Source organism: Peromyscus californicus, unplaced genomic scaffold (genome assembly GCF_007827085.1).
Source record: "Peromyscus californicus insignis strain IS unplaced genomic scaffold, ASM782708v3 Scaffold_7__1_contigs__length_154581171, whole genome shotgun sequence".
Classification (NCBI taxonomy): Eukaryota; Metazoa; Chordata; class Mammalia; order Rodentia; family Cricetidae; genus Peromyscus; species Peromyscus californicus.
This window is the reverse complement of record NW_026294595.1, coordinates 72,985,925-72,999,391: the sequence shown is the minus strand read 5'-3', so window position 1 is coordinate 72,999,391 and position 13,467 is coordinate 72,985,925. Positions and strand designations below refer to the sequence as shown.

The 13,467-nt window shown below is 37.7% G+C and overlaps 1 protein-coding gene across 4 annotated transcripts in view; it reads right to left on the bottom strand.

Moving 5' to 3' along the window:
* The window catches only part of Lrrc4c (leucine rich repeat containing 4C), a 1,313,763-nt gene that overhangs the window by 217,608 nt on the left and 1,082,688 nt on the right, over positions 1 to 13,467 (bottom strand). For all 4 annotated transcript variants that reach the window (XM_052725801.1, XM_052725800.1, XM_052725799.1 and 1 more), the window contains exon 5: positions 5,653 to 5,746. The gene's annotated coding sequence lies outside the window, so the exon portion shown is untranslated. The remainder of the gene's footprint in view (positions 1 to 5,652; positions 5,747 to 13,467) is intronic.

Sequence of the window (13,467 nt, the reverse complement as noted above, 5' to 3'; positions counted from 1 at the left end):
CAAGCACTGGACTGAGCTCCTGGAAAACAGTTGAAGAGAGAGAGGAGGGATCATATGAGCAAGGCAGGTGTTGGGGGTAGAGGTAGGGTGGGGTGGGAGGCTGTCAAGATCATGATGGGGAAAACAGAAAGAACTGAACCAAGCTAGTGGAAGCTCACAGACTCTTAACTGACAGCTGCAGAACTGCATGGGACCAAAGTAAGCCCTCCAAATGTGGGTGACAGCTACGAGGCTTGATCTGCTTTTGGGGCCCCCTGGCAGTGGGAAGAGAATTTATACCAGGTGCATGAACTGGCTTTTTGGAGCCCACCCCCTATGGTGGGATACCTTGCTTAGGGGGAAGGGGCTAGGCCCTGCCTCAACTTGGTATGCCAGATGTTGTTGATTATGCAAGGGAGGCCTTAGCCTCTCAGAGGAGTGGATGGGGGTGGGGGGAGCAAGTGAAGGGGAGAGAGGGGAAACTAGAGATAGTATGTAAAATGAAAAAAAAAATTAAATAAAAAAATTAAGAAACCCAACCCCCCCAAAAAAAACCAAACAAACAAACCCCAAACAAAAATCCAAAATAAAACCAAATCAGAGTCAGATATCAAGGGTGAAAGCTGAAAGATGAGAGAAGCAGAGCAGCAGCCACCTGAGACTTCTTACCTCTAGGGAATCCTCAGACCCTATAGGGCATCCTCTCTCTACAAATCCTCAGACTGAATGGGTGGCTGAGATCCTGTCTCCACCTGCCTTATATTCAGTCTCCACCTCCCTAGTGCTGGGATTAAAGGCATGAGCCTCTACTTCCTGGCTGATTTGTTTTTAGACTCCTCGTGTAGCCCAGGGTGGTCTTGAACTCCTGATCTTCCTGCTTCCTCTTCCCAAGTGCTGAGAATAAAGCTGTGTGCCACCACTGCTTGACCTCTATGGTTAACTAGTGGCTAGCTCTGCCTTATGATGTCCAGGCAAGCTTTATTTGTCAGAACACAAGCAAAATATCATAAAACAAATTGTTAACACATGCTTGTTTGAATGAGTCTGGTCCACATAGACTTATATATTTGAATTTTTAGTTCCCAATTGGTGGATTGTTTAGTAAGGATTAGAGAATATTGGCCTTTTGAAGATGCGTCAGTGAGGGTAGAATTCTTTCATAAGACCATTCCAGGCCCAATCTTGCTTTCTCTCTGCCTGTAACTTACAGATCACATGTAAGATCTGAGCTACGGCTCCAGTACCATAACTGCCTTCCTATCAGCATGCTTCCTGTCATGGTGATCATGGACTAGTCACTGAAGCAAGAACCAATTACATGTTTTCTTTTATGTTACCATGTTCATGTTGTCTTTTCACAGCAACAGAATAGAAACTAAGGCAGATGTTTGTTCCAAGAACTGAGGTATTGCTGTGACAAGCGTGAACATACTGTTCTTTAGAGATATAAGGAAGACGTTAGGTCCAAAGCAGCAACACCCCCAAATGGTAGTTCTGGTGACAATGCCCTCAACCTAAACTTTGGGTAGACAGAAACCTAAAGGTGGTTCTATGTTTCAAAAAAAAAAAAAAAAGTGGATCTTAAGGTGGGTTGCAGTTTACCAGAAAAGCAGATATGCTAGTGTAGGTTTATGATGACCAGGAAACACCCTTAATCTTCCCCCAAAGGTCAAACAACCTTGGGCAAGGGCACCCAGTTCTAGCTCCATCCAATCAGCCTTTATTTTCTCAGTGGCTCCACCCTGCTGATAGGGAATCTGCTTTCTTTCCTGCCATTTTGCCCTATCATTGCCCCCTTGAGAGGTGACCTCGGATGCTTGAACCCCAGGAAACCTTTCTTTCTATCCATGGAGTATCTAGTTTGGTGGGTTTTCTGTGCTCATGCTTACAGAAGTCTTGGGGACTTTGGATTAGAAAACAGGTTTGAGTGCTGCCACTAGGGCTCTAGAGCCGTTCTTGGAGATGCTTGGATGACAGTAATTTGATGCATAATGTGGACTATGGAGACCCAGATGAAGAGCTTTCAGATGGAAGAAATATTAGCAGTCAGCCTAGAGATCATTCTCGTGATATTCTGCCAAAAAATGTGGCTGCTTTCTTCCCTTGTCCAAAAATTCTGCATGAGGCTATATTGAAGAGTTTTGGACTAATGCTGGCAAGAGAGATTTTAAGACTGTGTCACATGGCTGTTAGTGATCATTCTCATGCAGATCTACAATGAAAAAGATCAAGCAGAGCAAAAAGCATTGCAAAATATACAGTTTGAGGAGAAAAAGAGCACAAAGAAATTTAATGTGGGAGCCAAGTCTTGTTCTCAAAGAGATGAGAAGTTTGAGGAAAGGCTTAAGGAGAAATGGGATAAAGGACGTGGCACCATCAGGGCAAGACCCCATCTAGCTAAGCCTCCAACTTGTGAAAATTAAATCTTATTCTACAAAAAGAACTACTAACAATTCAAAGCTTCTGTGAATATATGCCTTGAGGGGGCCAAGTTCAAGCCCTAGTAGGCAGCAGAACTTAGCAGAGTTAGCTAAGTAATTCTGTCTCTATCAAAAAGATACAGGTGTAAAGGCATTGTAGAATCTTCCTTCAGGTTAAGAAAAGCTGCAGAAGCCAGGCATGTATCAGGTGAGTTTCTGCAGGAAGGCCCTGAGAGAGTTGCATGAAATTGTGGAGGTAAAACCTACATTGTGTTGGAAAATCTAAGGAGTTGGAAGTGCTAGCTCTGTGGGATTCCTGCCAAGAAGTGCTGCAGACAGGATCTTGAACCAGCCTAAGAGAGAGCAATGTGCTGCACTCACCAAAGCTGAAAGGGATGGGCGATCTGAAGAGCCACTTAACATCAGACATGGAGATGAAGGATTTGGTATTTGTCCTGATGGGTTTCAGTTTTAATTTGGCCCAATATTTCCTTACTTCTCCCCTTTTCTTCCCTTTTGGAATGGTAATGCATATTCTGTGCCATTATATGTTGGAAATATATAACCTGATTTTTCTTTTTACAGGAGTTTATATTTAAGAGATTGTCCTGACTCTCAGAAGAAACTTTGGATTTTAGACTTTTACATAGTCTTGTGATTGTGAAGGAATATGTGGGCTTTTGAGGTTATACTGAATGCATTTTGCATTATGATAGGGCTTCAAGTATATGGGGGCCAGGAAGTGGAACGTGGTAATCTGAAATGGCCCCCACAGGCTTATATTTGAATGTTTGTTTCCCAGTTGGTGAACTATTTAGAATGGCTAGAAGCTGTTGCCATGTTGGAGGAGGTATGGCTCTAAGAACAGACTTTGAGGTTTCAAAAGCCCATGCAGGACTTCATCTCACTCTCTCTGTCCACTGCATGTAGATAAGATGTACACTCTCAGCTACTGTTCCAGCAACATGCCTACATGCCTACCACTATACTTTTCACCATGATGATCATAGGCTAACCTTCTGAAACTGTAAGCAAGCCTCTAATTGAATGCTTTGTTTTATAAGCTGTCTTGGTCATGATGTGTCTTCACAGCAATAGAACAGTAACTAAGGAACATGACTACAAAGTGATGCTTTTTGTTGTTGTTCTTAAATATGGCAGAGCATTTTTAAATAGAAATTACTTCCACTTTATGCTTGAATATGTTGGGGATGAGAAAGCAGGTTTCTTTTTTAAATGTCAGAAGTTTATATTCTATGAAGGAGCAGATACCTCTGGTATGAGTGGCCACATCTTTGTAGAGTAGTGACAAACAGATAGGATAAGATATCTATAGGTGTAATCATAAGTAGGTGGTATTGCTTACCGATTTATATGTTTTGAGTGTCAAATATAAAGTTCTGATGAATTTAGGAGCCATTTGATACCCTTGAAAGATATACCCAGGAAAACTTGGCTAGAAATCAACTTTTTAATGGCCCTATAACCACACTTTTTGCAAACAACTTATGTGTAATATCCTAAATGTGAATTTTATACACATGTTTATATATGATATACCATACCTGATATACTGTGTGAAAAAAAATGATATTAAAGACAAATCCCAACTCCTGAAAGTAGGCTTATCTGTTTCTGATGATTAGTTATCACTCACGATATATATCTACAATGGTATAGTAAATTATACACTTACCCTTCTGTAATGAAATGCCAAGTGATCTAGATTTATGTCTCCTGATATTTTAGGGATTTTAAGACTATAAACTAAATTTAACTCAATCAATTGAACAAAAGTTAACATTTTTCTTGAATGATTTTGAGCCTCAGCTAAAGAAACACAAATATGAAATAAGTAAGTCCTGTTTCTACTAGAGCAGTGGTTCTCAACTTGTGAGTCCAAGACCCTTGGGGTTCATTTATCAGATATTTTTAATATCAGATATTTACATTACAGTTCATAACAGTAACAAAATTAAAGTTATGAAGTATCAAGGAAATAATTTTATGCTTGGGGGTCACCATAACATGAGAAACTGTATTAAAGGGCCATAGCATTAGGAAGGTTGAGAACCACTGTCCTAGAAGTAGTGTCAGGTAAGTGTTCAGTGAGTATCTTTTAGCATCTCTTCTTGGTGTGTAGTCATAGCAACACACTGTTGTTTTGCTTTATTTCAAGGTTATTACTCGTTTTCTCTATTTTTAATATGTTCTTTTTCTAAGATTCATTTTTACTTACAAATAAAATCCAAACTCATAAATGACTCATTAAACTAGATCCTCGAATTCCCATTGAAACTGGTATATTAATATATTTATAAACTCTTTTTTCCCACAAATTCTTTCAACAATAATTTAATAGCATATTATAAAAGTCTTAAAAATATTCTTCTAATGTGTTTTTGGCTTTTAAACTCCTTAAAATCACCAGTGTTTGTGGCATACTGTGCTGCCCTCAGCTGCACAGTAACAGAGAGGGCTTTTGAGAGTACTGAGAAGAGCATCACATCTAGCAGGATGCTGGGTAGAATAGGGCTAAGATGTGGCTTGCTTTTTTAAAGGAGGGGGCATGTCAGTGCCTTGCTTTCTCTATAACTCAAAAGAAATTCTCTTAATATAGCAGTGATGAAAACCATGGTAGAATCGTGAAAGAGCTCTTCCACTTTGGGCCAGGTCTCTCCCAATCTTCATTGATGACAAAGAGTAATATTTATGCCTTATTTTATTTTTTCCCATGTGAAAGTAACCCTATTGAGGAAAGTATCTTTCTTTTTTCTTTTTTTTTTTCGTGAGGAGATAACTCTGTTGAGAAAAAGCTTCAGCTTTTCCTTCCTTCCCTCCCTCCTTCCTTCCTTCCTTCCTTCCTTCCTTCCTTCCTTCCTTCCTTCCTTCCTTCCTTCTTTCTTCTCTTGGTCAATATAAACTCCCCTTAGACTTGTGATCACTGAGGTAGGATTCTGTTAATTACTTTTTAATTCACTGTCTTCCTCTTGAACTTTACAGCTGTTTGCTCATAGGGAGATGCACAGGTTCTGGTCCACTGCAACATTGTTTCAGGCTGCTATAGTGAGATGGCCTGCAGCTGCCCTGCACTTCATAAACCTGGGAAGCAAGTCTACCTAAGGTTGGTGATACATATTAGGAAGTCTGTTTTTGTTGCAAATACTTATTGGCTCTCTGTTGACATGTTCTTTCAAATTATTCAACCTCATTTTGTTCTTAAGAAGAGAGATGAGAAGTGACTGGAACCTACCTTAAAGTGTGTCTAGCTGGCTCTAATCTTCCTGTGAGAATCCAAAGAAGTGAAATGCGTGCTCTGGATCCTTATTGATAATATTTCTTCATGCCTGTAAGCAGACAATACAAAGAACATACTTTTAAATTACAGTACATGCATGAGGACAAAGTTAGGGTTAGATATGCCTGCTTATTGTTTGTTCTTGGTAGAATTTTGTAATTGCAATGACAGAACAGCCATCGTTCATTGGTGTGTAACTACTAAATATAAGTATGGATAAAATAAGGCAACTCTGTGTATACTTGCAGAAATTATTTATCATGTAACATGTATTTATTCATGCACCTTTGCTCCAGTTTACTCATTCCTGCATTTATTAATCTTTCTTTTCTTTGTCAATGTTCATCGAGACTTGTTGTTAGAAATATGTCATGTGAATGTTATTGAGAAAACGTTTTATATAAAAAACAGTTATACATGAAGAGAAGAGGCTTCCTTCTGTTTTCTCTTGACCTTAGCTGTAATTATCAATTTGCTGTAGCTCTAATAACTGAACAGACATAAAAATACTAGGAAATCAGTGCAGCGACTGTAGTTTTGTGGTAGAATGCTTGGGAAGTATACCTAGAGTCTCAGGTTCAATTCCCAACACTCTTGCCTATATAAATACACGAGTAAACAAGTAAATAAATACCAGAATATTGCACTACAATTGTCATTTATCAATCTGATATAGGAACAAAGAAAGTAGGCAAACAAAAACATTGAAGTAAACATGACTGGAATCAATTTTATCTCTACAATAATTAGCCAAACAACTTGGAAGGAGGGTTCAAACCTCATTGAATCTGAAAAACTCTCTACTTTTCACAGAAAGAACATTGTACAAAACTGCTACTAAGACCATGGATTTTAGAGGAGAACACACTACCTCTACTTTCCTAAAGCAGTATAATTCGTAATGATACTCTAAATAATTTTCTTTTTACTACAATTAAGCATGGATTTGACTACTCATCAGAAAAACTTCTATTTTACAGCAACAGCAGGAGAATACCATTAGAGAAAACCACAACTGTTCAAAATGGGAAAAAAAAAAAAACAGACAAAGGGAACCCACTCCTTATGGATACATTTGCAACACAACACCTTTACCTGATGCTCAGGGAACATCTCAGAAGAGAGGCATGCAGTATTTAAAAGCCAGAGGAGCAGGAAATATTCTCTGAGAGTATGCCTCCTAGCTATGATAGGAAAACCATACCCATGAAATTTTAATAGTGTGGTTGCCTAAAGAAGTCCTGAAAAATTCCAACCATAATTGAAATCTCAAAGTAGATGAGAGAAATCTTATGTGGCACCAGCCCTAGCTGATGAGCTACAGACAAGCAACAGTTGCTGAGAGAGGGAGAATTCGTCTAATGATGAGCCCCTCCTTGGTTATCTGAAACTGAGTGAAGTAGTCAGTCCTAGAAAAATATACATCGAGACAACACTGTACCGACTCAGCGGGATGTAGTTCTATGTTGATTTGTTTATATGTATCTACAAAAGCAATGGCTAAAGAAGAGGAGACCATGAATTTGGGAGGGAGGGGGCATCAGACATGGAAGGAGTAGGAAGGCAGAAAAAGAGAGAACTAATGCACTATATATTTTTAAAAAATTAAAAAAAAATGCTTCTAAAAACCCTGGAAGTGTATCTCAGTTGGTAGACTGCTTCTAATTATGTTTGATTCCTAGTACTGCATAAACTAGGTGACACAGGTTATACTTAAAGTCTTAATACTCAGTGGATGGAAGCAGGAAGATCAAAAGTTCAAGGTCATTTTTTGGTATATAGAAAGTTGAAGGTCAGTCTGTCATACATAAAACCCTATCTCAGAAAAAACAAACAAAAGATTCACTAAGTCAAAGCCTTCTCTCAAGTTCTCTCATTTTCCTTCTAAGAATATGTTTTGTTATACTAGATAAAGTGGTTAGGAGTAATTTTGGTGCAAAACCCTTATGTTTGCATGAAGAGAATTTTTATAAACTATGGGCATGCAATCATTGACTTTCTTCTTTATATAAAATAAGTTAAGGACCAATAGTACCAAGGTGCTTACACTCTACTGACATGAGGTTCACATAGCAATCTGAAAAAAAAAAAAATAACTGCCTGTTGAAATTAGGCAAAGTTTGATTTCTTTTTATTCATAAAAATGAAAATAATTTAGTAGTTAGTTCATCTCTATAATGTTTCTGAGGGACAAAGGTTGGAGCTCTGAAGAGGTCAGAACAACAGCAGGAATGTCACAAAATAGCTTACAGAGATGGCATGGTGTTTTAGTCTCCTCTCACCAGTCTTCCAAGGAGAAACAGTTCCAGTAAAAGATGCATATCTAATCGGTATTTCAAACCTTTGTCTTTCCCAAGTAGAATGGATTCCTAAATTTAAGCATTCAGTATTTGCTGAAATCATTATTCTCAAGGAGAATTTTCATACTGACTGATCAGATTTGTTCCCTGCTGTTGATGAAATTAGGAAGGGCAATTTAAAAATGCTGTATGCCCCTGATTTTAAACTATTCCATGTAAATCATTTTAAAGTTAAGTCTCATACCTATTCTGATCAAAACTGAACCATGTTTGCCACCTTGTTGATAAAGGAACCGAAGCATGGAAGTTTAAGGTAGTTTCTAAGCAAGAGAAAAGCATCCGAGCTAACAGATTGGACTGACTGCACAGACACGTGCCTCCGTACTTCACATTTTATTGCATCCTGCAGTCTCATTTGGTATCTACAACTGGACCACACTTGCTGCCTCACCTTCTAATCTCACCAATTTGGCCCCATATTCTTTTTCGTTGGGCTCAACAATGGTTGCTTCAGAACTTGGAGAAGTGCTTTAAACCATTTTTTTTTCTTTTTTTCTTAATAGAAAGAGACCTGGTCCCCTCCCCAGCTGCTTTAGGGATCAAACTATGAAGATTTTATAAAGTTCATTGAGTGCTTTAGTGTACAGAAAAAGTGAACACACGATGACATTATTGTTGTCGTCATCATCATCATCATTACAATTTATTTTACGGTGATCTAACAGAATGTCTTTTGTAAACTGCATTTTCCATCAATGACATATATACATATATATGTATATATATATATATATATATATATATATATATATATATATATATATATGTATGTATGTATGTCAGGTTTTATATAACATGTACAAATATAACCCAACAAAAGAAAATGATTTTTCAATTCCTAACAATCACAAAGCACTCAAGTAATCAGTCTTAACAGCTTTACTTTTTTCTCTCCAGGAAATAGGAAGAAAAGCTACTAATCTCTCCATAGCATTGAAATGCAATATTCAGTCCTCTCAGAGAATAGGTTAAGGAAGTGATGTTGTCCTCAAAACTGTCCAATGTGACTGTTCTCCTTTGCAGAGACTCTCAGAACTTCTTTTTGTTTTTGAGCACTTCATGTACAAGTACTGTATTGACATCATTATCACTCCTTCCTCTTTCCCAACAATACCTCTCTTGTTCCCCTATTTCCTCTCAAATTTGTGACTTCTTTCTTCACTTATTGTTGCATTCACACACACACACACACACACACACACACACACACACACACACACACACATACACACACACTGTTTAAGACTGTCGGATTTTGACTGGATAATTTATCGGGGGCTCCTGCCTCCTCTCTCAGCGGGCATTGATTGCCTTAGTTCTTCACATAGGGGCAGAGTCTTATAAGACTTCAGCTATTCACATCAGCATGCCCACTTGTGTTTTTATTGTGAAGGTCTTATTTAGGGAACTATATTGTTATATTCTTTTTTAAATAAAACAAATGATTTTTTATGACAAACAAAACAAAACAAAAAATCAACGAGAAGATGAGAAAGAAAGACGGTCAAGTTTTCACTTGATTGAAAAAACTTGATGTGAAGGGATATCCATAGATTCTGCTGCTAGACAGCTCAGTTATGCAATATTCATACAAAACAATTCCAAATCAATGTGACGTATTTTAAGTTTACATTAACATTTAGATTAATGAGAAGCTCAACTTGAATTAGGAGCTTTTGATGCTTGGGTTCTATCCTTGCCAACTTGGAACATGGTCTGTTGACTCACCTTCTAGTCTCCTCAACAGCCTCCAGTATTCATGTATTTCTAGTGCCAGAGGATTTTTAGGCTGGTGATGGTGTTGTATTGACATTATCAATAAAAGAATTAGTTCTTAACTACAAAGGATGTAAAATATGTCTAGCAATTGTGCACACCTTCCCTGAAGGGCATTTTCCCATAGATTATTGTCAAGAATGGGAACTGGTTAGGATCATAGCTTAGAACTTCTTCATGAAAGTTATTCATTGACTATTTCTGGAGATCCTACTTGGCACTGCAGATTGCTTTAGATCTTCACACATGCTTCTTCCAGGAACTCATTTTCTATTGTGTAGTCTCATACACACAATCAGAGTAGTATGAAAAAGTTTATGATTAAAGATGCTATGGTGGGTGCGACTTTAAATACAAATTAAGCAGTTGTCAAGTCAGGGAAAGCATGTCTCAGAAATGGGGATAGACTTTCTGAGAGAAACATATACCATCTTTTCAATGAACCTGTAATTTAGAATGATGAGTTTGAGATAAGTTAAATAATATATGTATTTATATATATATAATATTTGTTTATTTAGTATATATAAATATAATGTATTCTAATAACACATATTTATGTGTAATTATAATACATAAAATACATAGTTATTTTATATATTTGACTTATACATATGAATTTTTGTACATATATGACTGCATACATATACATACATATAAAATTCGGAGTAACAAATTAACAAACATAGTTGGGAAGTGATTAATTTACAAGCAACTTAGTATACTACCCTAAGAATTTTGGATGCTCTCCTTAAAATTAAACCAGTGAAGAATTTCTGGTGGGCTTTTATTCAGCCTGATTTAAGAAGCATTGGTCATGCTGTGGTACGGGGAACAGATGAAAGGTGAACATCTCTTTCTTCACTACATTGTCAGATGAGAAAGTGGGCCCTGATATGCCAGATTAAACAAACAAACAAACAACAAGCAGACAGACAGTGGAGAAAGTCAGAGAAGCTTGCCAACGCTTGTGGCTTTTCTTTACAAGTGGAACAAAATTGGCAATAAAAACCATGTTCTATCTGAGCTCTATTTTCTCACTCATTTTTCTATAAGTTATACCAAGAACTCTTAATATGTTCAAGAAGAATATTAGATACTGTGAGAGTATGACATAGAACAGCGACACAGTCCCTACCAGAAATCTAACTTTTATAATGAGTGAAGAGGAACTACTAAGTAAGCAAAAGCTTTCAAAAAGAGTAGTAAAAGAAAACAAACAAACAAACAAACAAAAATCAATGGGGTAATACGCTACTAAGTAGGTTGTATCCAGACATCTTTGCTTTATCCTGGAACCTGATGAATCTTGCAACGTAACTCTTTAGACTCAGAGCTCGGCATTCTCCTATTATGAAATATTGGCAAGAACCTGTAACTCAGTTTCCCTGTATATAAAATGATGACTAACATCCTACTTAATATACTTGTTGGGAAGACTAACTGAATTAATGAATTCACAGTAATTAGCCTGCTACTTGGCACATAGAAACTCAATCACTGCAATTGTAGTTGCCATTTTTACACTATATCAGTTGTATTCAATTGGTATCTTGATGCTTGAAGGATTCTTTGAGCATAAATTTTAAAATTAGGCCTAAGGAATGAAAACTTATCAGACATGTAAAGAATTTTAAGATGTGCACACCATTTCCTAGACAGAGTGAATAGCAGTACAAATTTCCAGAATTGACATTGACATTAAAATATATTAAATTTGAAGCTTCTTCAATGTAGAAAATGTATTATAAAAATTACAGTGGTTTAAGTTTGACCCCAGGAAAGAAAGAATCAGGTGTCAAATAGGCCATTAGAAAAGGAAGATTTAAGAAATAGTTACTATTTTTTTATTTTGATAATTCCTAGTCACTTAGCTAATGATCATCTTTAAGATCATGCATAACTTATTTTTATTAGCTAATGTGTCAATATTTGGCACTGCCAGTGGTAGGAATGAGCCTTTATTGGTGATATTAACAGTATTCAGCCTAAGTGAACTGATCTGGGTAGTACTGGGGCACTGCTCACACTTAAGGCCATCAGAGGTTAGAAGTAAATGTCATTATATTGGATGTGATATATGAAATATGATCTACTAGTGATTTTATATTCATCCATGGGAGAAAAATTACAATTACATGAAACAACTGTAAGTGTACGTTGGCTCTGTAAAAGTCAAGGAATTTTGTTGCATTTTCAGAGTAGACTGTAGAAATATTACTACTTGTATACAGTTGAAAGCATGACTGCCTAAGAAAATCTTAGTATTTATCATAATTAGGTCAGTGGCACAGTATATAACCTGGTGATGAGAGTATCACTTGCTCTTTAAAGAAATACTGTTTGCCTACCTATATGTGGTACAGGAACAAAACAACTAGTTTACAGTGCTTCAAATATCCAAGTGGTGTTAGGAAACCATTGCATCTGTAGTGTAAGGGCAATACTACTAGAAATTGAACTTGGAGATGCAGGCAGGAGCCAAAGAACACAGGGGCTTGTCACTCCAGATAACATTTTTGGGTTTTGTTCTTTTTGTACTATAAATTTTCTAAGATGTAAATGTGAAATGTTACTGATCTTTTCTTCATTCCTTCCAGAGTATAATAACAAGTGCACAGAAAATGAATCACAAGAGTTAAGACTGTGTGCATGTTGGAAAGCTAGAAATATTGCAGAAGTTTAAATAAGACTAACAGAGGCCCCTACCACAGTAAGATGAAAGACATTAAGAGATATAGGGTTGTTTGGAGGTATTTCCTGGAAGAAATCCCAGTAAGATTTGCTTGAGAATTCAAAGTGAGCCTTCAATAAGAAAGGAGTCCTAGACCAGAGTTAGCTGTGGAAGAAGCTCAATGCTGAGTGTGGAGAAGAGGTACCTGTGTCTCCAAGATGAGGCTCACTGTTGCTGCCAAGTGACAGCTTTAGAAATGACAGAGGAAATCTTAACCCTTTCCTGTTCCTTGGATGATCCATGCATGTCCCTCTCAGGGTTCTGCTCTTTACCTAGCTTTTCTGGGACTGTGGGTTGTAGCCTCTTTAGCCTAATTGTCATCATAGAACCTACATCCAGCGACTGATGAAAACAGATGCAGAGACCCACAGCCAAGAACTTGGCCAAACTCCTGAAGTTCAGTTGAAGAGAGGGAGGAGGGACTATAAGAGCAAGGGGGGACAAGACCATGATGGGAAAAACCACAGAGACAGCTGACCCAAGCTAGTGGGAGCCCACGGACTCTGGACTGACAGCTGGGGAGCCTGAATAGGACCACACTAGGCCGCTTGAATGAAGGTGACAGATATGTAGCTTGATCTGTTTGTGAGTCCCCTGGCAGTTGGACCAGGGCAGGACTCATCCCGAGTACATGAACTGGCTTTTTTAGAGCCCATTCGCTATGAGACCATACCTTATTTAGCCTTGATGCAGGGAGGAGAGGCATGAGCCTGCCCCAGCTTGGTATGCCAGCCTATGTTGAATACTGAAGAGAGGCCTTTACCTCCTATGAGGAGTGGATGGAGTGGGATGGGGGGAGATGGAAGGAGTGGAAGAAGAGGAAGGAGGGGTAACAGTGGGCAGTATGTAAAATGAAAAAATAAACTTTAAATGAACAAGTAAACTTTAAAAAAAAGAAAT